Source organism: Equus asinus, chromosome 8, assembly GCF_041296235.1.
Source record: "Equus asinus isolate D_3611 breed Donkey chromosome 8, EquAss-T2T_v2, whole genome shotgun sequence".
NCBI classification, from domain to species: Eukaryota; Metazoa; Chordata; class Mammalia; order Perissodactyla; family Equidae; genus Equus; species Equus asinus.
In genome coordinates this window covers 45697802-45723090 of record NC_091797.1, presented here as the reverse complement: position 1 = coordinate 45723090, position 25289 = coordinate 45697802, and the positions used below count along the sequence as shown (strand labels likewise).

Sequence of the window (25289 nt, the reverse complement as noted above, 5' to 3'; positions counted from 1 at the left end):
GCTCAGATGCAGCAAAAATACTCTTTTGTCTTTTGACTGTTTTTGCCGGAGTTGATGCTCAGATCCTCCTGTGGCTGGCAACACTCAGTGCCTGTGCCAAAGGCTATCCCTCAATTAAGACACAAACCCAAAGCTTCTGGGCAGCGTCTGGACTCTAGCTAGAGCTAAACTAACTAAATTCTGCAGTGCCAGTCCAGTGCACCCTAGGTCCTTGGGCTTCTGATAGCTTTCTCTTCTACAGGTGGATGGGCTTGCACTAATGTGTCCTTTGGGTGGTGGCAGAGGCTCTCTGAGCCAGCTCCCACCCCGTCTGCACTGAGTGGAAGCTGTGTGTCTGCATGGCATTGCATGGATATCGGTTTGTTTTTTCTTAGCATTGACTGAAAGTCATTTCTTTTTAGATTAGCTTTCAGAATATTACCTCTGGAGTAGAGAAGCCAAGAATGCATAGCTACCACTTTATCTCCCAGTTTTTAGGGTTGTCCATACCTCGTTGCCCTGAGAAATTAAGTGAAAGTCCTAGCAGCCTTACAGTATAAATTCTTTAATCCTTGCTGCTAGTGGAGAAGATTTTGTTACGCAGTCCATTTATATTTATTTTCTTTTCCTATTGGCAAGCCTAATATTGTCATCTTCAAAAGCATGGCTGCCTGTGATTTTTTTGGATAGATGTATACTATTTCATTTTGTCCATCCATTCATCCATCCAAACATCCCGTAAACATTTATTGATGCCTACCAGGTGTTGAGTACTTTGCTAGATGCTGGGGATACCATGGTTATTGAGATAATCTTCCCTTTGAGAGTTCATAGTCTGGGAGGGCAGATGGATGCCAAAATATTAATAACACAGTGAGCTAGGTGCAGTAATAAAGATATGTGTTGCCTTTCAGGAGAACCAGTCATCTAAGGCATCTGGTTGATGGAAGGGAGGAGAGGACACTGCTTAGGCCTGGGGAATTTCACTGTTGTTACCATATAGTCAAGGCCAAGAGTATGTGAGAGAATGGCTGTGGCTTTGTCTTGCTGGTGAGGTGTGAGAAAGTCTGTGGAGGATATTCAAGCAGTTGAGCGACAGGTATATTTGTGTTGTAGAGGAGTCCCTCTGGTACCAATGTGCAGTGTGGTTTTCAGCGGGCAAGGACTGGAAACTAGGAGTAAGTAGGTGGGAATGCTGTGGTGTCTGAACTGTTCATTCATGCATGTCATTTAGTAGACATTTATTGAGCACCTACTCTGTGCCATGCCTCTTCTAGGCACTTGGAATACATGTTCCGTAGGAGAACAAACGAGAGAAATAGTAAGATTTTTGGGCGTTATTAATACCAAATAAATTGCAGAGTTTGCTGGTTGTGATCATGACAAACTTTTGAATATATGCTTGTTTTATGGAGGAATAAGTTGATTTGGGATATTTTATCTCAGATTTTGGGTCATGTAGCACTAATGTGGGAATTGGCCTCTTCTAGGGTACAAATTAGTAAAGTTTTAGTAAGTCAGCTCTTGAGGTTGCAGACTGATTATTCCAGTCTGTGGATTATTCTGGGCCTTATTAGACTCATTTTTCTGCTCATTAGCATCTCTACCAAAGAGTGGGGAGGAGGAAGAAACTTCAGTCTGACTTGCCACTTGTTAGCAGATTTGGTAAAGAAGGTGATAAAATTAAAAATTCATGTTGAAAATTGGGTTGCAACGTGTCCGTGGGTGCGTTCTTGCCTACAGTTCTGACTTTCTCCCAAGCGTGGATAACTCAGTGTCTGGATGTGTCTGGTGGGTGTGTGTGCCTGTGAACACTGATGGGTGAGATTAGCCTTGGAAGTTTGGTGTGGGCAAATAGCCCAAGAATTAATACACTTAATTATTTTACCAATCACAGTCATCATTTGTAGTACCAAAGAAGTTACTCTGGTCTGGTGTAAGGACATGACATTTATTTTGTTATTAATCTGGTACTTATTTTTACTTGAACTTTGCTGGTATAGTTTAGGAGTAGGAACTTTAAAATAAAAACAGAAACGAAAACTCTCTGGGGCATTGGAGAGGTGATACTACCCACTTCATAGGGTCAGTGTGGTTCTTATGAGTTAATTTAAGCAAAGCTTGCGGTCCAGCACATAGTAAATGTTATGTAAACATTAGCCATTATTATTGCTCTGCTTTTGAAAATCAATCAATTTGCATGAAATTAATAAGCAACAGGTGAGAATCATGATAATATTCGATAATACAGTATCGATAATACATTATCTGGATAATACAACATAAATACCAGATAATACAATATTGTATCTTTGTCTAGCAGCACATTTAATGGGCGGAGTAGACATTTTTAAACGCTTAGATGCAAACAAAGTTAAAAGTGTTTATAGTTGTAGATGGAAGGTTGAAAAATACTTGTTATGAACTGAGGAATAGGCACATACAGCATTTGGGCTGTGACTTTTCTTCAACAGGTCCCCAAATGATCATTCTGAAGAGCATACCCAGAGACATAGAAATCTATGACTGAGAAGATAGCTGTCTATCGAGTGCTATGCTCATCATACCTATTTCAAGACAAATGAAACATTAATGTAAATTATTCTGAATTTTTTTTCTTTTCTTTTCTTTTCTTTTTTAAAGATTTTATTTTTCCTTTTTCTCCCAAAGTCCCCCAGTACATAGTTGTGTATTTTTAGTTGTGAGTCCTTCTAGTTGTGGCATGTGGGACACCACCTCAGCATGACTTGGTGAGCGGTGCCATGTCTGCGCCCAGGATTCAAACTGGCGGAAGCAGAGCTCGTGAACTTAACCACTCGGCCACGGGGCTGGCCCCTGAATTTTCTAAGAGGTGTACACTTCCTTAAATAGAGGATATATAGATGCTTAAATAGCAATATATATTCTGCAATTATCAGCTTTTCAATCTATGATTTTCATAACCATCTTTTGGATTTGAAGATGCAGAATTTGGAGTTCCTACTTGAGGACTTTTCCTTGCATTCAGCAAGCCATTCTTGGGATTCAGCTGTTGAAGATGTTGAGCACCGTAAAGTGACTTGTTTTTTGGCCGCAGTGACTTCTAATCAAAATGAGCCTGCTATACATTTGGATGGAGATGACTTATAATTACAATTAAAATATTTTCAGTACAAGAATGAGGCCTTGAGGGGAAAGCAGTAAACATATATGCATTGCGTGAAATGGAGAATAATCACCAGATATGACTATGGGCTCCCTTTCCTAGGTGGTAATGACTTCTTTGCCTCTGGCTATGAGTTGGCAAAGGGACTCTGTCATTTTGGATATGTTTTGGAAGGATGAAAAGGAAACAAGAGCTATGAGGGGAGCAGTTCATAAGAAAGAAAGGAAGAAAGAAAAAAAAAGAAAGAACCTTGAGCATGTGGGAGCAAAAGTCTGAAGTGTGTGGGGCCTCTAAACCTTGTCTAATGGTATTGTGAGTGTAGCATCACACCTATGCTGTGTCTACAGGTGTTCTGAAACAGTCTTGCTATCCACAAGTCGATAAATGTTACATTTGGCATTGTTCTTTAGATCTCTAGGACAGTTAAGGCTGGAGAGTATTGAAAGGCCATTGTTTCTTTGGGTGATGTCTGCCCTAGTTGAAACAGCTAAAAGTTCTGTAATAGGCATGAAGCTTCCTGTTATATTAATACTGTAAATTTCCAAGGTATTTAGCTCAGACAACAGCATATTATTTTTCTCACCTTTAGAGGTGAATTTCTCTGCTTGCTAATGGCAGCCATTACCACTAACATAAAAACCACCAGCCAAAGGGGAACTCGGCTTCCACTCCTATTGCTGGGGATTTCCTCCCTCCACTGCTGGGGAAACCACAGGCTCTTGTTTGCAAATTCAACTGTCGTCATTTCCAAGTGCCTGGAGCTGTGCCATGTACTGTGCTTCTCCCATCCTTGGATACCTTCCCTACTGGAAATGCAGTGATTTTTAATTCAGAAGACATAAGGAGGACCTCCATTTCTTGTTTGGAGTCAGCTACGGACTGAATGTTTGTGGTCCCCTGGATTCATATGTTGAAGTCCTAATCCCAAGGTGATGTTATTTGGAGGTGGAGCCGTTGAGAGGTAATTAGGTAATGAGGGTGGAGCCCTCATGATGAGTGCCTTTTTAAGAAGAGACCAGAGAGCTAGCTAGCTAGCATCTCTCTTGCCACATGAGGATACAGCAAGAAGGCATCCATCTGCAAACCAGGAGGAGAGCCCTTCTTAGGAACTGAATCAGCTGGCACCTTTAATCTTGAATTTACCAGTCTCTGGAACTGCAAGAAAGAAGCCTTTGTTTTTTAAGCCACTCAGTCTATGCTTTTTGTTACAGCAGCCCGAGAAAGCCTAAGACAGGGTCTATAGGCAAACTTTAAAGGAATCTGCCCTTTAGGCTTTCATTAGGTGTTTAAAAATTATGGTACTGTCTATTATATGTTTTTCATAACTTCAAATCATCTGTAAGTCAAGTTTTTGAAAAGTGTTAGCTGCTTAAGACAAGTCAGATTGGAAGTAGTTGATCACTTTTCTTTCAAGTCTAAAATGGAATGATTGCTGGAGTTGAATATCAGTGGTTTTTATTCTAGACAATCTGAAACATGAGTAATGGTGTTGGGAATACTTGAGTCAGCATGTGAAAAGAAAAAGGCAGTGAGTTCAGTGTCTGCCCAGTGATCAGAGCCAATTAAGCAGGGTAAGGCAAGCTAATGCTGGTATGGGCAGCAGCAATGGAGCTTTCGTCTGCCTTGTTCTCTGGATGTGGGACTCATGGTAATTACAAGAGGTCTGCAGTATCAGCAGAATGCAGTTTAGGAGTTAAGAATCAGCAAGCAGACATCTGAGTTTTCTGCACAGGAAAACTTCCTCTGTGAGACTAGCCAGGGCTGTGCATTCTGTGCTAGGAAGCATTCCATGCAGTTGTTACACAGATGATTGGCTTCTCATTTGTACGATTTGCCTAGCTTAAAAAAGATAGACTTTAAAATATTGCAAAAGCAGAGTATTGCAAAAATAATAATAGATTCCTAGATACACTATGAACTTTCTCCTAAAATAAGTTGTGATTAGGCTCATTGCCCTTTCACATTTACTATTCTGAGGTCTCATTCTCTGGCGCTGTAATGATTGCTATTACTAACATGTTAGTAGATTTGTCTCCAAGCTTCTCTTAAACCTCTGGAATATGCCTATTATTAACATTATCTGGTAATTTTTAAAAGGAGAGTTTTCTGGACTTGTTACATTTTTTAAAGAAACAACCTACACAACTCTTTAAAAAGTCACGTTTTCTGCCTTTCAATATTTGTGTGTTTTCAAACTTGTGAAAGAGCTTTTAGGGTTGGTTGTATATTTTGATTTGAAATAAATGCATAAACCTGAAATAAATCTGATGGTGTACTTCCTAGGAGATACTTAACTGATTTAGAGGTAGCTGTTTGTACTCTGCGTGGAATGCTTTATTTTAATAATATTATATTGTTAATCAATAATAATTGTATTATTTCAATATATTCAATAATTACTCACTATTATTCACAAATATTTTACAAATAATACACCAATGTCTTCATATTAGGGGTCGGTGGCTTGGTGGTGTGGCTGGCTGGTGGTATTTCCCATAGGGCATTGCACTTCCCTGGTCATCTTCCCAGAGAACTTTGATAATTATCCTGTCATACTAGAACGTGGACCCCAACTCTGGACATTAAAGAATGAGGTGCTATTGGACTATCTATCCCAGGATGTTGGAGTGATGATGAATTCCATAAACAGTAGCTGGCAGGAACCCTAAGGATCTTCTGTTGCTGGGCCTCAGATTTTCTTTCTTTTTTTTTTCCTTTTTTTCGAGGAAGATTAACCCCGAGTTAACATCTGCCAATCCTCCTCTTTTTTCTGAGGAAGACTGGCCCTGAGCTAACATCTGTGCCCATCTTCTTCTACTTTATATGTGGGATACCTACCACAGCATGGCTTGCCACGCGGCGCCATGTCTGCACCCAGGATCCAAACCGGCGAACCCCCGGCCACCAAAGCGGAACATGCACACTTAACTGCTGTGCCACCAGGCCGGCCCCATGGGGCTCAGATTTTCATCCCTCTTCCTTCTCACACAGCTGTGCATGTATCAAGGTCTTAGAGAAGATGATGGGTTGAAGTTGGCCTGGAATTTGACTCTCTCCTTCAACAGCCTAATGATTCAACAATCAGGAATCATTAGAGCTTTATTGTTCCATCCAATAGCTGCTAGCCACATTTGGCTGTTTAAATTTACTAAGTTAGTTACAGTAAGATATAATTAAAAATTACATTTAAATTAAAAATTCCTCTGTTGCACTAGCCACATTGCAAAGTGTCAGTAAGCCACATGGGGCTAGTGGCTACCATTTTGAACAGCACTGCGAGTCCTTTTGGACTCTGACATCTAAAAAGATACAGTGGCCACAGGTCACATAGCTAGTTGGTGCAAAATCAAGAGTTTGGACTACTGTAGCAATTTTTCTATATCGTGCAGCCCTTCCGTTATGGGCATCACAACTTGAGCTAAAAAGTTTGTCTTGGAGTATCCACATCCTTCTTCCAAAGTCTCTATGAGAGACGCAGTAATAGTTAGAAATTAGTTCTTATGACATAATTCTAGTTTTTCAAATATTTGTGATTTATCTGAGGCAGTTCTATGTGTGTGTGTCACATCACATGTGGTATGGTAGTGGTTTGCCACAAGTGCCACATATTGCTAACCCTGGTCTATATGATGTCCTCACAGAAGTATATATGGGGATCTAGAAGCACAGGGTATTGGAACTGGGTGGGACTTTTGAAGGTATCTAGTTTAATCTTGCACACTCATGTACAATATTCTTGACAAGGCTGTTGATGGTGAGAGAACTGCCTCATAAAAGATTTCACTTCTTTGCACAACTTCTAATTGATCTTCCGATTTTCTTTATATCAAGTTAAATTGTTCCTTCATTTAATTTCTACACATTGGTCCTAGGTGGCTCACAGAAGAACGTTTATTCCCTCTGACATGTGCAGCCTGTCAGTATTTGGAGACCGTTTTCTTGTCGTGCCTATGTCTTTTCTCCTATAGGCTAAGTAGATCTAGTTCCGTCAGCTGTTCCTCCTGTGACATGTTTTGCAAACCTCTCACCACCCTGCTTGCTTCCTCCTGGACTGACTCTGGGGGATGGGTCAGATCTGTGTGATTGAAAGTTTCACTTTTCATCTGAATGTGTGTTACAGCTGGATGCACTGGAAGATCTCAGTCAGGCTTTCTTGAGGGAAAAAAATAGCGAGGTGTAGGAAATAGATTAACTTAATTTCCTTTGGTAAGAAGTGATATAGTTGTCTATAATAGTATTACCTTTATGATCAGACAATATGCAATTTTAAGAAAAGTGATGCTTCTCTTTATAATCACTGTATCGGGGAGAGTTTGGATCTAGTGAGCAGAACAAAACATAATATTCTGTCCCTCTCTCTCCCTCCTTTTTTCTTCCTTCTTACATTCCATCCATTCACCAATCTTTGTGTGCCTGCTGTGTGTGAAGAAGTGTGGCACTGGCGACACAATGATGAGTAAGAGTGGTTTCCTCCATGGAGGTAGGCATTAAACAAATATTTGAATTATTCTAGCAGCGGGAAGGATGCAGTAGAACCATATTTCATTCCCTGCAGTGACACTTTTATGATCTTCAGCAGGTCTTTCAGTCCTTGCTTTTGAATTTCTGAAATGGGAATGATCCTTGAGGAGCTTCCTTCTAGGATTGTTGTAAGACTTAAAATCAAAACGGTAGAACACAGTAGGGGCGATTTCTGTAAAGATAGTGGCGACTGTTGCTGTAGTCATTGTTGTTCCTGATGAATAATATGAATAATACTTTTTTAGGGAGGTAGAGTGACCTGTCTACCATGCTAATTTCCTTTTCTTCTTCACCTGTTTCTTCCCCTGATCCAGTTCTTTCACCATTTTATTGTGAAATTTTTCAAATCAGACGTAGGGCCCTTCCCACGATGGTTTTGTCCCCCTTCCCAGCACTGGTAATGATGGTTATGATGATGACACAAAGTACTACACTATTAACTCATTTAATTAGTGTCTTTATAATGACACTAGGAGACAAGTGCTATAATTAATCTCCATTTTGTAGAAGAGGAGACAAGACACAGGGAGGTGAAATCCACCTAGTATCACACGACTAGTGAGGGGCAAGGTCAGAGATCTGGTAATCACTCTGGTAAGGCTAGTGTTTTTTTTTTTTAAATCTGTATAATTAATGGAAAGAAGAAGTGATACTGTTTATGAATATGAAAAATAACCTTTGCAGTTGGTGCAGCCACTATGCCAAGAGCTGGGTCTCTACAGGTAATGACGTTGTGGTCTCCTCTCAATCCAGTCTAATGGCAGAGCCGCCATGAGTTGTTGGAAGGATTGAAGTTGTAAGATAAACATTTCATTTCTAACTATTCCAGTAAGTTTGTTTCAGTACAGGAAAGTTATATTGTGTATCTAATTTTACTTAGAATAAACCTTGACACATAAACAGTTGCTTTTTTCCAGCAAGATAAATAAATAATTCCAGCAAGTGAGCACTACCTATTTTGAAGTGTCTTACTGTTTACAGATTTATTTCCTTTTCCTTTAGCGGAGGAAAATACTTTGGTGGAAATGCATCAAGAATTGTTTACTTTAACCACAGAATATATTCTGAATAATGGTAGCTCTTGGACTATTTATGGTAAGGTATGTGTAGTTACATTTCCCCCCGAGTCATCTTATCACTTAAAAAAAAAAATTGTCCCTTCAATACTTTTTCCCCTTTATCTCTTTCACTTCTTTTGTCTAAATTTATCAGCACATCACAAAAAGTGCAAATTAAAACCTCAACAAGGGGCCATGAGTTCACCCAGGTGGCTCACATCAGTTTGTGGTGTGTGCATGTGTGGACACATTTCTGTGCATTGTTGCCCCCAAGCCAATTGACTTAAGTATATGCATTCTTGGGGTGGGGGTGGGGTGAGGAAGTCACCAGGCAGGGTGTAGAGGATGCAGAAACAAGGGGCCACCACAACACCATTAGTCAACATTGGTTGAATGACAGAGGAAAGAATTTTTGTACATGAAAAACAAAGGCATCCTCCATTTGCAATAACATGGATGGATCTTGAGGACATTATGCTAAGTCAAATGAGTTAGACAAAAGAAGACAGATACTGTGTGATCTCACTTATATGTGGAATTTAAACAACAATGAAAAATCAAGTTTATACATACAGAGAACAGATTGGTGGTTCCCAGAGGCAGGGTGTAGAGGGTCAAGGGGTATAAAATAAATAAGTCAGGGGGATGTAACGTACAGCTTGGTGAGTATAGTTAATAATATTGTATTGCGTATTTGAAAATTGCTAAGAAAGTAGACCTTAAAAGTCCTTATCACAAGAAAAATTTTTTTTGTAACTACAAATGGTGACGGATGTTAATTAGACTTATTGTGGTGATCATTTTGCAATGTAAAAATATTAATCATGTATACCTCAAAGTAATAAAAGTAATGTTATATGTCAGTTATACCTCAATAAAAACAGAAAAGAAGAAAGAACAAAGGTATCCTCTGTGATAAATGCTTAGTACCACTGAAAATTTCTTGCTCCAGGCTTACTGGCTTCTTTGGACTGGGTAAGGCCTTTTAAATTTAAAAAGAAAAAAAAAACAAGCCAAGGTAAAATAAACTATTTTCAGTTAACTCTCCTTGTGGCCATTCCTTGATCAATATCTCTGTGAATAAGGTTGTTGATTTAGGACTGCCTCGAGATAGTATGACGGAGTTTCCAGTTTTGTTTTCGTTTATTTTTCCTGTGAAAGAATTTTAAAAATACAGCTTTTAAAAAATGTGTTTTTATGATAAATAAATTATACTTGATTTTGAGAATCTCTTTAATGATCATTCCTATATTATTTGCTTTTTGAATCAGTGATCTGCCTGAGCATTGCAAGCCACTCTTAAATTAGCATTACTCTAAAGTGGCTGTTATGGATGATAATTTTATTGAGGATGGAGGAAACAAGGAAATTGCGTTTGTCCTCCTGTTGAGGTAAGACATGAGCAAGTGGGAAGATGGTTTCCAGCTGAGTGATGAAGCCTGTTGTTCATGCTGTTGTGTGTTGACTTGTTCTCCTGGATGGTACTTTGACTGTGGGGGTCCTTGCAACTTCCATATCCCCAATTCTGAATATGATTCTGTGCCTTGCCCTCCTCCCAGAGTCTTTCCTGCGCTGTGGTTATTTCTCGACTAAGGGGCAGGCGACACTCAAGCTTTTCCGTGTTTGAGATCCATCCCCTTCAGCGTATGCAGATACCCTGTGAAAAAGCTTGAGCAGATTTATTTTGACAGCACTGACTGGAGGGTTGCCTCATTTTTTTCCAGGAAAAATGAAAATAGCTCGCTGTTTTTTTTTTTTCTTAGACTATTTGATAAAAGCCACCATGGTATAAACTTAGTAGGATTATAGCATTATTTTCAAAAATCTTCACTTGCTCAAAGAATTACAGAGCTGAAAGGAAGAGGTCTTTGATGACCAGTCACCTATGCCCTCATTTCCTATAGCACCGGGAGCAAAACCATCCCAGGAAAAATAAGTAAGTATATTTTAATCTTTAGGCAGTTTCCCTAACCTAGTGGTAACTTAGTCTGTGTTTTTGTTTTAACAGGAAGTTAGATGACATTCTTCCTTAACCTGAAAGCATAGAATGATAGAGCCACAGGGTCCTTCAGAAGTGATCTTGGTCACTGTCTGCAGAGATGAGGAAATGGGCTCAGAGAGGCTAATTGGCTCACGCAACACCCAGTAGCTAGTTAAGGGCAGAGTTGAACACAGGACCCACATCTTCTGACGGCCAGTGCAGTGTTTTCTCCACCACATGGAGTCGTTTAGTTTAAGCCATCTTGTCCCCAGCTGATTAACAGTTTTCATGTTACTAGCCAGCTGATGAGAGAGGCTGGTGAGAAATTTCGTTGAGGAGGTTGTGTTATTCAGCAAACACTTTGGGGAGGGAGGATCCCAAGATGAAGATGATTAAGGCATGGTCCTGCCCTCAGGGAGCAAACAGTCCAGAAAAAGGTTTACAGGCATATTGACAGTTAAGCATTATGCAGAATTGAGATTTCTTACAGTTCTTTCTAACCCAATGATTCTAGCTGCTTTTTCTAAAAAAAGTTTATTTTCACATCTCTACAAATGCAAGTGCCTTATGGTTAAACTGTAATAAAAGGAGATGTTGTGGTATGTGGTGTCTACCAAGGGGGCTTGCAGGCTGGTGGGCTGGTTATCGCCCAAGTCTCATATCAACAGGGTATCATCAAGTAGGTGGTCAGAATGGAAATCTGGATGGTTTGGGTAAATGGCAACAAATAGACCTTGGGGGGCAAGCAGTCAACAGGAATGTGGGGCATTTTGAGCATGGGCTGGGGCTGAGAGTGAGTCTAAAGAGGCAGAGAGAAGTGATGAAAGTTGCAGCTATAGCTGCCAACCAAAGAAAGGGTGGTTTGTACATGCACTTTTGCCACTGATTATCAATGTGGCGCTGGTCACCACAGTGCCTGTGGAGAGGCCATCTTTTGACACACTGAGGTTTTCTGTCAACTGCACAGCGTGGCGTTTGCTGGGCTGCTCAGAGACGCGCTGCGTATCTGGGTAAAGGATGGTTTGTTGTCTGGCTTATCTCTAGTATATTTTCTCCCCGTGCCATCATCTCTTTTCCACGTAATGCATTCTTAGGCCTTCCCTCACTCAGCTGCAGTTTTCCTGGAGAATCCATGAAATTTGAAATCTTAATTTGACACTTAAAATAAGCAGATACACTTGCTTCAAACATATACACAAATTTAAGGTAAATTCAGGTTTATTTCCTTTCATTTAAATGGCTGTGTGTGTGTGAGTAGGGGGACGGGGAGAGACGTACAGATTTTTTCCTGGATTATCATTTGATATTAATGCTGTCATCTAGTGCACATTTGGCTGATTTAAGAACATTGGGGGGGGGGAAATAATACATTTTTTAAGCAATGAGAAAAGGGGTCATGTTTCTGAATTTTAGGTTACTGCAAAAGAACCATGGCTGAAGAAAGAACTTTAAAAATTAATAAACAAAACAATTATAATGTTTTTTCTGATATAGGTGGAACTTTGTGCCTCCAATGGTGAGACCCAATGATATTCATGACTGGGACCTGTTCCTTCAAGAGCTCTCAACTAGGGAAAATTCATTTGTTTTTGCTCAGAATTCACAGTGATGATGTGCCTCTTTGATGACCCAGTGGCAAAGAAACATCTTTAATCATACAAACTCACAAATAGAGAAATCAGTGTATATATTCCTCTCTTCCCCTAAAGGTCTTCCCACATAAGACTGTCAGTAGAGTCCTTGATTTGAGTTAATCCTTTTCTTAATGTGAAGTGCTTAAGGGGATAGACCGGTGCATCTTTTAATTACTGACTAGCCTGTTACCTAATGGAAATAGGCTTGTTTTTGAAAGCGTGATGTTAACGAGGCCCATTTATGTGATAATCACATGCAGAGGACACAGGCTTCCTGCATTCTGGTTGTAAAAGGAAAGATTTAGGTCAGGCAATTGCCTCCTTTCTGCCAGACACTGTGCTAAGTGACTTGTGACATGGATAAGCTCTTTGAGGTGCATGTAAATGGTGGCTCAACATGAGAAGACTTTGAGGAGTAATAAGATCACCCATGGTACAAGCCCCACTAGTTGGTTTGAGGTAGCGATGAGAGCCACTGGTAATGAGAGGCTCACCTCATAGGGTGCTACAGCGGTCAAGGGTTTAGAAACTGAGGGATGTGGGTTCAAATTCTAACTCAGTGTCACTCGGGGCAAGTTCAATTAAACTTCTCTGAGTCTTGGTTTCCTCATCTATAACACAAAGATTGTGGCATCTTCCTCACAGGGTTAAATGCAGTAAGATAAGTGTCTTGCCATTCCTGGCTTATAGCAGACTTCAAAAATATGCCCCCTCCTTTCTTCCCTCTTCGCAGGCGGTTCCTAAGAGGAAGAGCAGCTGTGAACTGGAGTGTCGAGAGAAGGCCTATCTTTTGATATTTATCTGAAGGGTACCTATTGATATTTATCTGAGTGGTCCAGAAGGCAAGGCCAATGGTGGTGGCTGGAAAAATGCCTGGGTTTCCTAGCTGTGCAGGTGTAATCTGTTGTGACAGTTGTTTCCAGTACATCTGCTAATTAAGGATTCTGGGCTTCCCATCTTCAGGCTGTGCCAGAATGTGGATGTAACCTGCCCATGCGCTAGACAAGCCTCTCAACAGCCGTGGTCCCTTTGACCAGGGGGGCTGGTGGGAGACCTGAATAGCCTTCTTCTGTTGGGGATGGGTGTGTGTGTGGTGACTGGTGTGAGTCGGGTTTCTGGAAGTGGTTGGAAATTGGCAAGTTCTGTAAAAATCTCAGAGGTATTGAAACCAGGTATCAACCCCTAGCGCTTAATCATTCAGAAAATATAATAGGCTGACTTCTAATAGTGGAAAATGAAAGTTCTGTCAACTTATTAAATTTGAAAATAACACTAATGAATGTGTAGGGAGGCTTGGGTGGAACCTGTTCCACGTAGGCCCTTCATGTCATTGTTAGAGAACTTGGCAACCAAATTATGGCTGGAGGAAATTTTATTTCCAATTCTAGTTGATTTATTGGTATGTTAAGGGAATTAAAAAATTCTTTAGCTTGGCCTTTCAGAGAGCTATTATTACTGTTTGAACTATGACCGTTATTGTTATTATCATTAGATAGCTCATATTTATTGAATTGTTATTGTTCACTAGGCTCCATGCTGAAAAGCTTTTACATACATACTCTCATTGAATCTTCACAGAGCTCATAGGAAGTAGATACTGTATTTTATCCATTTACAGCTGAGGACGTGAAGTGTAGGGAGATTAGATGATTGTGGCCCAAGGCACACCTACTAAGGAGAGGAGCTGGCACAGGTGTGTCTGTCTTGGAAACACCACACTGTCGGCCTACAATTATGTCTGTAGGGATTGTCTGACTTGCAGAATTCATGTGCGGCTTCCATTTCTGTTCTTATCCTCTATTCCTCTCTGTCCTTAGTTCTCTATGTTTACCTTGAAATCTCCATGTAAATCATGCTGACTTAGCACAGTCTATGGTGAAACCACCTAGCATTTTGTGGGAAAAGAAATCAGCCTGTAAGGGGAAGTCCACGCAGGCCCTGGCTCTCCCACTGCCCATTCTGTTTTAGGTTCTCGCTGTTTAGACCATTACGCATCTTCCTTTATGCTTTTCCTTCCTGCGTGTCATTGGAAGGATTAGAATCAGTCTTCCTGCCATGAAGGTTTCTCAGGGAATAAAAGAAGACACTTTAAGTCTGGTGATGGAATTTTGACTCATCCCCCTTTCTTCTAAAAAGCTTTACCCAGTTTATGTCCCCTACCCCTGGCTGTGCTTAATGGTACTGGCCAAAATTTTTGTCAGGATTAAGACTGGGAATTTTTGGCACTCATATCTTAAGCTCCTGTTAAAACTTACAATTTGAGGACTTTTAAAAGAAATCACTTATGAAGGAAATATTTCTGTAACAGTGGCTGTCGAAATGATAATCCACATGATGCAACACAGACAGTAACCTTTGGGCAGATAACCTGTAACAGAGCAGAACTGGCCTTATGCTACTTTTGCCTTTAAAACACCACCTACATCTTCACATCTTCATCATCATCAGGAAACATGTATAAAGCCCCTGACTATATATAGCATTTTGAGATATCACTAAGGTGGAGAATGTTTGAATGTCTCTGCTCACTAAAAGGAAACATCAGTTTAGACTTGCCCAGACTGCATTTTAAAAGACCAGGCTAACCAAGTCATCCCTAAGAAGCCCTTCTAAATTCCAAGGAGCATAAATTCCAAGATTTATGATACAGTTCTAATTTTATGCATTTCCTAAATATTGAATAATACTTTTGGCCCCATATATAATGTATAGAGTATATTTATGCTTATTTCACAGGAACGAACACATATTCAAACAATTTTAAATTACTTTAATGGTTTATGTTTTATCTTTGTTTTTATAACGTTGTCGTGTCTCAGCTCTGATTTAGTAATGTTTGAGGATGCAACCACTAAATTTAATATCCTTCCTGGGGGGGCAGATTATATAATTTATATATATAATTATGTTGTATATATTGTATGTTATATATGTAATTTGTGTGTGTGTATGTATTGGAAACATTGATGATCCTCTAATCCTATAGTTTCTAGAAACATATTGGAGTTAAAAAGTAGGATAATCAACTCCTTTTAACTGCTTATAGAAAACATAGCACCATGCATCAATGATCCATAACATAGGAATTCAGGCTTCCTTGCTTGTAAAATGAATAAAATTATGTTCCTTTGCAAGTATCACAGTGTTTCTGGGATTCAGTTTCCTCATTCTCAAAATGAAGGAATTTAACTGACAACTTCAAATGTCAGCTTTAAACTGATTGAATTGTCCTGTTAATCTCTTGGGTCGTGCAATTTAGTGATATAACTAGAGTTAGCCTGAGTGTTTCAAAAGCAAGATTAACGGAAGCTCTTTCTCCAGCTGTCGGGTGGGGAGATTATTCATGAATGTTGCCCCGTCATTTGAATCCGGTTTGCTGATGAATAAGCAAACTCCATTATTCTGAGGCCCCCTCCCTAATGGAACCCCAGCCTCACCTCCACATCCTCTTCGCCGTCCAGTTGTGGAGCCAGTATCTTGCCAGACATCAGGGGCATTGTTGAGATGTGGAAGGTCTGAGTCACAGGGCCCAAAGGACAGACCCTGGCACCAACTTTATTCATCCAGTCAGTATTTCCAAGACCCAGCTCTCAGCTCGCTTGAATTTGAACATGTAGGATTTACATGTAGTTTTTTTTCATTTTCAGTTTCCCTTTTTATATCTTCTTAATTCCTACTCTTCTTTTCCGACTAAACTATAGATTTACACTGTAAAATGGACCGTCATTAAGCTTTCTCTGCCTTGATTTCCTCAACTGAAGAATGGTGACACTAATACTAGCCCCTTTATTCACTGTGATCTTGGGAGGAAAAGTGAAGGTAACTGATGCCATAAAGTCCTTTGAACTTAGAGCAGGAGGGTAGTTCGATTGTATCTTTCTCTGTTTTTATGTGACATTTAAAATGTTAACTTTGAATATGCACCAGGGAGGGCAATCTCATTTTGAATGTCATTGACAGAATCATGGCCTAGAAGATCTTAGAGTTGCATTCAAAAACCAAGAAGATGTGTTTAAGAACTAAGACCAAGCCATCGACTATTTCTTTTCAGAGAATATGTGCAGAAATAGGAGAGTTAGATGGTAACTGTAGGGCATAATACAAAAAGAAGCTATACTTTAAGATTTTAGAAATCTATTTTGTGTGTATCCTTTCAAGAGAAAAAGTGTAACATAGTTCACGAATGTTTTAATGTATAGTGATTTTTTTTTCTCTAGAGCTGTATGATTCAATAAAGAAGCCACAAGTCGCTATTTTAATTAAAATGAATGAGAATTAAATATAATTAAAACTTCAGTTATTCAGTCACAGTCACATTTTAAGTGCTTAGCAGCCACATGTGGTTAATGGCTACTGTATTGGAGTGTCCAGGTATAGAACATTTCTGGAAGGTTCTATGAGTGGCACTACCCTAGAGGAACTGAGAAAAGGTAAAAGAACATCCCCATCCTTGTCCTTCTCACAGTTGCTTTTTAAAATTTAAATAGACTCTCTGGCTTTATAGTATTATGTTTTAAATGAACTTTTGAAATTATTAAAGGAAACACAATGTGGTTGTGCAGGAAAGCACACCTCACTCTAAAACATGATTTGTTTCTCTGCTGAGAACAAATATGCCCTTCAGGATAACACTTGGAAAATCCTGGAACCAGTTGTTTGCTTTCAGAGTTGTCCTTCTTCCAGAAATATTTTCTTACTTACTCCGTAACATATTACCCAGACCAGTCCAGTCACTTAATCAGGTACCATATTGAACTGTTATGTAATATTTCATGGATATAAACTAAACTATTTCCTTAGCAAAATAATGAATCTCTTATATTTCAAATTCACTCTATCCACCAATCCATTTGGGCTTTATCATCAAAGTATAACCAGAATCTGACCACTTCTCACCACTCCCACTGACCACTATGGTCCCAACCATCATCATGTCTCTTGCGAATTATTGCAGCTGCCTCCTGACTGGTTCCCTGCTTTCACTCTTGCCCTCTCACCCGCTTTTCAGTGTGTTCTCAGCATGGCAGCCAGAGAGATCATTTTAATGTCGGGTCACATCCCTCTTGTGCTCAAAATCCTCCAGTGGCTTACCCTTTTATTCCAAGTAAAAGCTAAAGTGTGGACAGTAGCCTATAAGCCCTCACAGATCTCACAGCCTCCCTCACCCCCACCTCATCACCCCTCTGACTTCACCCCTGCTGACTCTCTGCAAGCACAGTAGGCTCTTATTTATCCTTCGATAACTGCAGGCATATTCTTGCCTCAGGGCCTTTGCATTTGCTGTTCCCTCTGCCTGGATCACTCTAGGGTCCGACAGATATTCATATGGCTCATTCCTTCTTTTCCTTTAGACCTTTTTCAACGTCACTTCATAAAGAGGTCTTGCTAAACTATTTAAAGATGCTATCTACCCATCACCCTTCCCCCAATCCCACAGAGCAATCACTGTTCCCTCTCCCTGCTATATTTTTCTCCATAGCACTTATCGCCATCTGGTATACCACATGTTGAACTTATTTATTTGCGTGTAGTCTGTCTCCTCCCAGTAGAATATAAGTGGCTTGAAGGCAGGGCTTTCTGTCTTTTTATCCTTAGTGTTTAGCACAGGGTAGGCACTCAATAATTATTTAAATGAATGAATAAATGAATGAATGAATGAAAGAAATAATTACTCAAATCTTTAATGGCAATTATGATAAATGCTACAAGAAAAAAAATATGATAGGACGAGTGCATTTGAAAGAGAATTATATTTTTTGGAACCAAAGAGTGCTAATCCAATTGAAATTCATTTTAGCAAGAGAAAAACAAAGACACATCTTCTAGCGTAATCCTGCCACTACCTACTTCCTCTGGAAGATTACTCTGCTTTCTGCCTGGCTCTACAAGACGCCTTGGTTCCTCACCTTCCCACTCTTTTTTTTTTTTTTTTTAAAGATGTTTTTCCCCCAAAGCCCCCTGGTACATAGTTCTGTATTTTTGGTTGTGTGTCCTTCTCGTGGTGTATGTGGGATGCCACCTCAGCATGGCTTGATGAGCGGTACCATGTCCACGCCTAGGATCCGAACCGGCAAAACCCTCAGCCACGCAAGTGGAGCTCGAGAACTTAACCACTCGGCCATGGGGCTGGCCCTCCTTCCCACTCTTGAAGAGCTACATAGAGGGGCGTTTGAAGCAGGGCTCCCGGGGTTGTATGTGGATAACTTCAAAAAGAAAGTGAGGCTCCAGGTTTGGCTGGTCCTTTTGCAGACCAGCCAGTCCTTTGCTGTCCTGCCAGCCCACTCAAAGATGGCAGAAGAAGGACCCTCTTGGTTTTGGAGCTGAGCTGCCATGGGTATGTGTTTGTTCTGAGAGAGCAGGGGCCATGGGTGAAGGACCCAACCTTCATAATTTGCTGCCTTGGGAAGGGAGGCAATGACTTTTAGAAATAGAGAAGCACAGAGTTCCCAGCCCCATGTTAGGAAGTGATTGATGCCAGACTGGGGCACCCGGCCTGTTTCTGGCATAGTGGGGCAGAGGGGAAGGCTTGGGAGTGGTCTGTAGCAATAAAGATAGAGGGGTCACTTACGGTTTGCTGATTTGCTGGTTCCCACTGAGGCAGAGAGGAGGAGGTGCGGCTGCGCAGAGAGCCTGAGTTGTTAATTTCTACTTTAAAGGGGACAGCAGCGGTGGAATTTATGCCTAAAGTTGTCAACAACTCTTCACTTCCTCCTATTGTAGGAAGGCTGGGTGTGGCTTAAAAAGCTCTGCCCCCAAATTTCACTTTATCTTGAAACTTTGTACGGTTTGGAAAAATGCTAACGTGGAGTTCTTTTAGCAGATGAATGATGTTTCTATGTTCCCTGAGCAAAACACTTCTCCACATAGCCAATCTCATTTATCTGAAGCTTCAAGAAAGAAAGACAGGCTCTTTAAAAAAAAAAAAAATGTTTCCTCTCTTTGGCGTGTCTTTTCAATATGCCCTGGTTTTTAAAGATAGGTTTCCTTCTGTTTAAATTGTCTATTAATTGTCACTAAAATGACATTATTTCTGTATTTTATATAATATCCACCTCAGACCCATCCTTTGTAAATTGTTTAGTTTTGTGGCTTTAACTCTGTTGCCCTGTTGGTACAATCAAGGGCAAAATCAAGATATAGAAAGCCATAGGATATCTGAAATCATTCATTAAAGGGGATTTTGCTTACCCTGCATCCATGGCTAGAAGTGACATTCCCAGCCTGTGGGGAGTTGCAGAAGACTAGAACTGGAACCCTGCCTTTCTCTAATGAATTAGTGAGTGCAGAAGTTCTCTGAACACAGTAGGCAAAAGACAGGGATGTCAGCACTTGGCACTTTTCTATGTGTCCACTCGAGGTTATCTTGTTCCGTGTCTCTTCATTTTGGCAGGTGAGTTGGGAATTAACTAGTAGATCTATTTGAAGTGGGTTGAGGTAAGCTGCAAACAACAGATTTTCAGGTACTTTCCTTATTCGATATGACTAATACATAGGATAGATGTCAATTATGTGATAAGCAACAGGAATAAACAGGTGTAACGGAATTTTTATAATCAGATTCACAGACTATAGCAACTTTTTATTCTAAGAGACTGAATTTTCACAGCTGAAAAGGGAACGAGAAAGAACAATAAAACTTATTGCATTCATTCATTCAACAGATATCTGAGTACCTCTTTTGTGCCAGACACTGGGAAATATACCTTTGAGTAGGACAGATGTGGCCCCTGCTCCCAGGCACCTTACAGTCTGGTGGGGCAGGTGGATATTAAATATATAATTCCACAGATAATTAAAATTGGGATAGGTATTACTAAGGGAAAGTGCAAATACTGTGAGAGCATGTGATAGGAAGACTTGCTGTAGTCTGGGCTTTCTTCAGGAAGTCTTCTAGGTTGGGATCTGAAAGATGAGTAGGTGTGATCCAAGTAAAGGTAAAGAAAGGAAGGGGAAGGGAGAGCATTTGAAGCAGAGGGCGGCTCAGGAGCCCTTCACTTAAAGGACCATCAGAAGGCCAGTGTGGCTAGAATGGGAGGCCAGTGGGGAGAAGAGGGAGTGAAGTGAGGCTGCAAGTCCGGGCAGGGACCAGGGTAGTCATACAGAGCCACTGAAGAGCTTAAGCAGAGAAGTGATATGATAATGTTTGGGTTTTTAGAAGATCGCTTCAAGATCCTGTATAGACAGTTGATTTGGTGAGGCAAGAGTGGATCTGTTAGGAGGCTATTGCAAGTGGTGCAGGAGCGAGATGATCGTGGCTTGGAATAGAGTCATTGTAGTCAAGATGGAGGAAGTGACTGGATTTAAGAAATGTTTAGACCGTGTAAACTTGCTGAAGGATGGAGATAGGGAGTAAAGGTGACAATGCCTGATTTCTGGCTTCACAAACTGTGTGGATGGCCATGCCCATTATTGAGCTCAAACTCTTGGAGGAGGAACAGATTCTGGAAGAAAGATCACAAGTTTAGTCAAGGACATGCTGAGTTTAAGGGTCAGAGAGACATCCAAGTGGACATAGATGAATAGATCTGATGATCCTGGAGAGGTCTGGGCTATGAATGAACTTGGGAGTCATCTGGGGTCCATTGAAGTCATGGGAGAGAATGGAAGGCAGGAGGGAGTGGGGAATGGACGTGCAACTAGGAATGAGCAGAGAGGTGGATGGAAAACCTGTGGAAAAGAGAATTCCAAGCATGAAGGTTTGAGCCAATGCTAAGGAGAGATCTAGTTCAGCTGTGAAATCTAAGTGAGCTGTGCCCAATGCTAAGGCATAATCTAGTTAGGAAATGCTGAAAACTATACAAGGGGTTTAGCAACAAGGAGGTGATTGGGACCTCAGCAGTAATTTCAGTGGAGTTATGGGGTCAGAAGCCAATTATGAACAGTAGAGGAGAGAATTTGAGGCAGGAAAATGAAGACATCAAGTGCAGATCCTTTTTGGAGAAAGTGGGCTCAGAGGAAGGAGGGAGTTAGCTGGAGCCGCAAGAAGTCTGTAGAATTTAAGATCTAGCTGTAGATCTTGTATCTCTATGTTTGGACATTTAGATATGGAAGGGAAGGCGTAGTCAGTCACTTCAGGTTCCTGCAATGGTGGGCGGAATATAATCCAGAGCGCAGGTGAAGGGATGGGCATTTACCTCCAGCACTTCAGAAAGAGAGGTGGCGGGTCGGCCCCTTGGCCGAGTGGTTAAGTTCGTGTGCTCCGCTTTAGGGGCCCAGGGTTTCACCGGTTCAGATCCTGGGCACGGATGTGGCACTGCTTATCATGCCATGCTGAGGCGGCATCCCACATGCCACAACTAGAAGGACATACAACTAAAAATATAGGAGAGGTGGGATGCAGGCGCAGGGCCAGGCAGGTGTGGAGGTTTGGAGTGGGAGGGTCAGTGATAGCATTCTCATCGAGGGTCAGTGATAGCATTCTCATCATTTCTGTTTATTCGGTGAAGTAGGAGGCAGAGTCGTTTTCCCAGATGAAGGAAGTGTGGAATCAGCTTGCTGGGTTAGATCAGTTCTCCAGCTGTCTTTGGCAGCTACCACCGCAAACACAGAATAGGCGGCTAGGTGGGTTCATCCAGGGTTGAAGTTTTTTTCTGTAGGCGTAATGAAAGGACAAGAACACACAGGCTGAAGATATTAACAATGGAGGTGAGATTTCAGTGGGATGAAGACAGGCTAGGGCTGATGGAGAGGGAGAATGTAGAATGGTCAGTGACCCCACAGTGTCAGGGGGCAAGAAATAGTGTGGTGGTGGGTAGCTGAGTGGGGGAACACAAGCCTCTTACTGTAATGTGTATGTAAATCACCTGGGGATCTTATTAAAGTACAGATTCTGTTACAGCAGGTCGGGGTGGGGGCGGCCTCAGATTCTGCATTTCTGACAAGTTCCTGAGTGATGCCTACTCTTTTGGCCCATGGAGCACACTTTGAGGAGACATTGGAAGGTTGTAGTCAGAGAGTGGGGTGCCTGCATTAGAAATCCTGGAGGTGTTGCAGTTTTAAGCAACAGATGACATGGCCTGGAGAATGACAGAGTGACCAGGAGGTGAAAGAATGGGAAGTCCACCTGATTATTGAGTCTCTCAGCATGCACGACAGTGATGGCAACACTGTTCTAAGCACCTTGTGTATATTATGTTGTTTAATCCTCTCGATAGCCCCCAATGAGTACGTATTATGATCGCTTATTTTACAAATGAGGAAAGTGAGGCACAGAGAGGCCTTTCTCTAAATCGCCCATGCTTGTGAGTGGTGGAGTAAGGTTCAAACTTTGGCAGTGCAACTCCAGTACCTCTCCAGAGCCCAGTGCCCTTGTGTGAGCGGAGTCATTACTGACCCCTGATGACAGAAGTGGAGGGGGGCATAGAAAAATTTTCAGCCAGGTGTTAGTGTCACTTGTGAATAAAGTTAAGAGTGTCTAAGAGAGTGCTAGAGTTTTTACAAATTATCCCATTTAATCCTCATAACTGTCTCACAGAGGTTACGCCATACCCATTTTACAGGTAAGGAAAGTAAGATTCAGAGAGGTTAGGTAATGAAGTCGGGGAGTTGGCAAGTGAATTCAGATTGGTCTGAGTCCAACGCCCGTTCTTCCTCTTTATCAGGTTTCGGTACATCACCACATAGAAATGAAATTCTCTTCCAGTTCTCAGGTAGGCTCTAGTTACCATGGGAATAATCTCTTCCTTAAGCACAGATTAAGCTACATCCTGGAGATGGTGTGTTGTGAACAAAGCTGTGCCCAGGAGACGGGGCATCTGGGCTTGGCTTTCTCTCCAACTGGCAAGTTTGCACATGTCTCTGTAGGTCTAACTTTTTCATCCCTATAGGTCACTTTCAGAGCTATATTCTATGAGGACAGTTATAATGGCTCCTTTTATATTAATGTCTACTATGGGTTTAGCACTTGATACATTATCTCTAGTTCTTACGCAAGGATAAATATTGTCTCCAGTTTAGAGGTGAGGCTACTGCAGCCTGGAGATTTAAAGTTACCCGCCTGCGACCTCTCAGCTCACAAAATGGCAAAGCTGGGATTTCTTCTGAGGTTTGTCTGACTCCAAAGCTCACGTTCTTTTCATCCTACTACGCTGCCTCAACCTCTTCTATAGCCCCATGGTGGGTCATGTTTCACAGGTGCAGATGGTGCCATAAGCCACTGGTTATCAAACTTTCAAATCCTGGACCCAGAGAAGAAATACGTTTTATATGGATTTTGAGAAGCACCCCCTACACACACACGTATGTGCACACATATGCACGTCCTGCATGTATACCGTGTGCACACTGATATCTCTGAAACAAGAGTTTCCTAAAACAATGCTTATGGTTTCTACTTGCAATGCACTTGATCTTTTTTCCACTTTCAGTTCAGTTAGGCTTTTTTATGAACATGCTTGTTAAACTCTACTGAATTGATTTAAGCCCCACCAATGGGCTACAGCCCTGTAAATTATGTGCATACCTGGATTCCTTGATATAATCACTCCAAATCTTCTTTTGTCCTTCTATCCCTATTTCTTATCTCTGAATTTAGTGAAGACTCTCTCTCTATCCGATTATTTACGTAACAATATTAAATCTAAATCCATCCCCCCACCATATGCAAAGTGGAAGAATATTTCATAAATCTACTCTAAGAGTAGGAAAGAAGATGTGTACTTTTTTCATTTGATGAAAATGATAATATAACAAAAGGGGAAGAATAAGGAAGTGACATTGTGCCTCCTTTGGTTGAGAAGATGAGGATATAAGGCCAGGAAACATTGGCTGGCAAATTGAAATGGTATTGGTTGGGCTGGGACCGTAGCAGTAGAATTTCGATAAAAGATAAGTGGAGCTTAGTTCCTGCTCCCACTCTGCCAGATGGCCAGTTGTTAGCTATTATTATCATTATACTTATCCAAGGATGTTTATTGGACTCCTTTATGTGCCAGGTCTTGTTCTGAGTATGTCACATACGTTATCTTAGTAGGTGATATTGTCCCCATGTTTTTACAGAGGAGGAGACTGGAGCATGGAAAGGCTAAGTAACCCGCCCAAGTTCACACAGCTAGTCATGAGTGGTCTAGTGGGAATTCATACCCAGGCTCTCTGCCTCTAGAGCCAGCGTTCTTTGTCGCTAAGCCATAACTGTCATTTGTCTTTCCTTTCAAGTAATTCTCTGTGGTCTTTGTTGGGTGCCATGCCCCTGGCATGTTGGGTTCTCCCCCCTGGGTTTTGGCTCTTGAGAGGGGTCATGTGAATGAAAAGATTGGAGTCCATTCACTCCATAGGGCGAGCCAGGAGGGACTCCCCACTAGTTTTTGCTTCTCATACATGAGGAGTTGATTTGTTCTTTGGTTTCTGTCCCTCTTGAGCTCTAGTTTTTATTTATTTTTTTTATTTTTATGAGAGCTACTCATTTCCTTTAAATAAATTTGTTTGTGCTTAAGATTCTGTTGCTTGAAACAAAGAGTGTTCCTTAATGAAGGCATATAAATTGTTTAACCCTTCCTGGTCTTTTTTCTCATTTGTAAAATAAAGGAATTGGGTACATCTATGTCCAGATCCTTCTTAGCTGTGTGATTTTTAGCTAGAGTTGGGTTCTAGTGACTTGAGACTGGCTGGCCCTGTGTTTGAAGCAGGAGAAACTTTGTTAATTAATTGGGTTAATATGACATTTAGATTCATTTTGTATGTTTTCTGTACTCCTTGCATGACTGTGACTCTACTGTTGGTGGATTCATTTAAAACATAAATATGACAGTGATGGCTAGAAGAGGTCCCGTCCCAAGCATGCCACATGCAGACCCGTGGGACCCCTGCTCACCAGTCACCACAGGCTGAGAGGTCTGGGCAGAAACTCTGTCACACATGAGTGCCTTAACGTGAAATCTTCCTGGACTATGTGGGACTGGAGCTATGTATTGGACTCATCTTTACTTTTAATCTAAGAGGTGGCCCCATTCTAGGGATTATGGTCATGCCATCAT

The 25289-nt window shown here is 41.1% G+C and overlaps 2 protein-coding genes across 9 annotated transcripts in view; one reads left to right on the top strand and one right to left on the bottom strand.

Moving 5' to 3' along the window:
* Positions 1–19036, bottom strand: part of LOC106837858 (cytidine monophosphate-N-acetylneuraminic acid hydroxylase) — a 348449-nt gene extending 329413 nt beyond the window's left edge. Inside the window, exon 1 of one of the 2 annotated variants that reach the window (XM_070515541.1) lies at positions 18887–19036. The gene's annotated coding sequence lies outside the window, so the exon portion shown is untranslated. The remainder of the gene's footprint in view (positions 1–18886) is intronic. The other variant, XM_070515543.1, reaches the window with a different exon arrangement.
* CARMIL1 (capping protein regulator and myosin 1 linker 1) overlaps positions 1–25289 on the top strand; it is a 309026-nt gene that overhangs the window by 83416 nt on the left and 200321 nt on the right. The window lies entirely within an intron of this gene.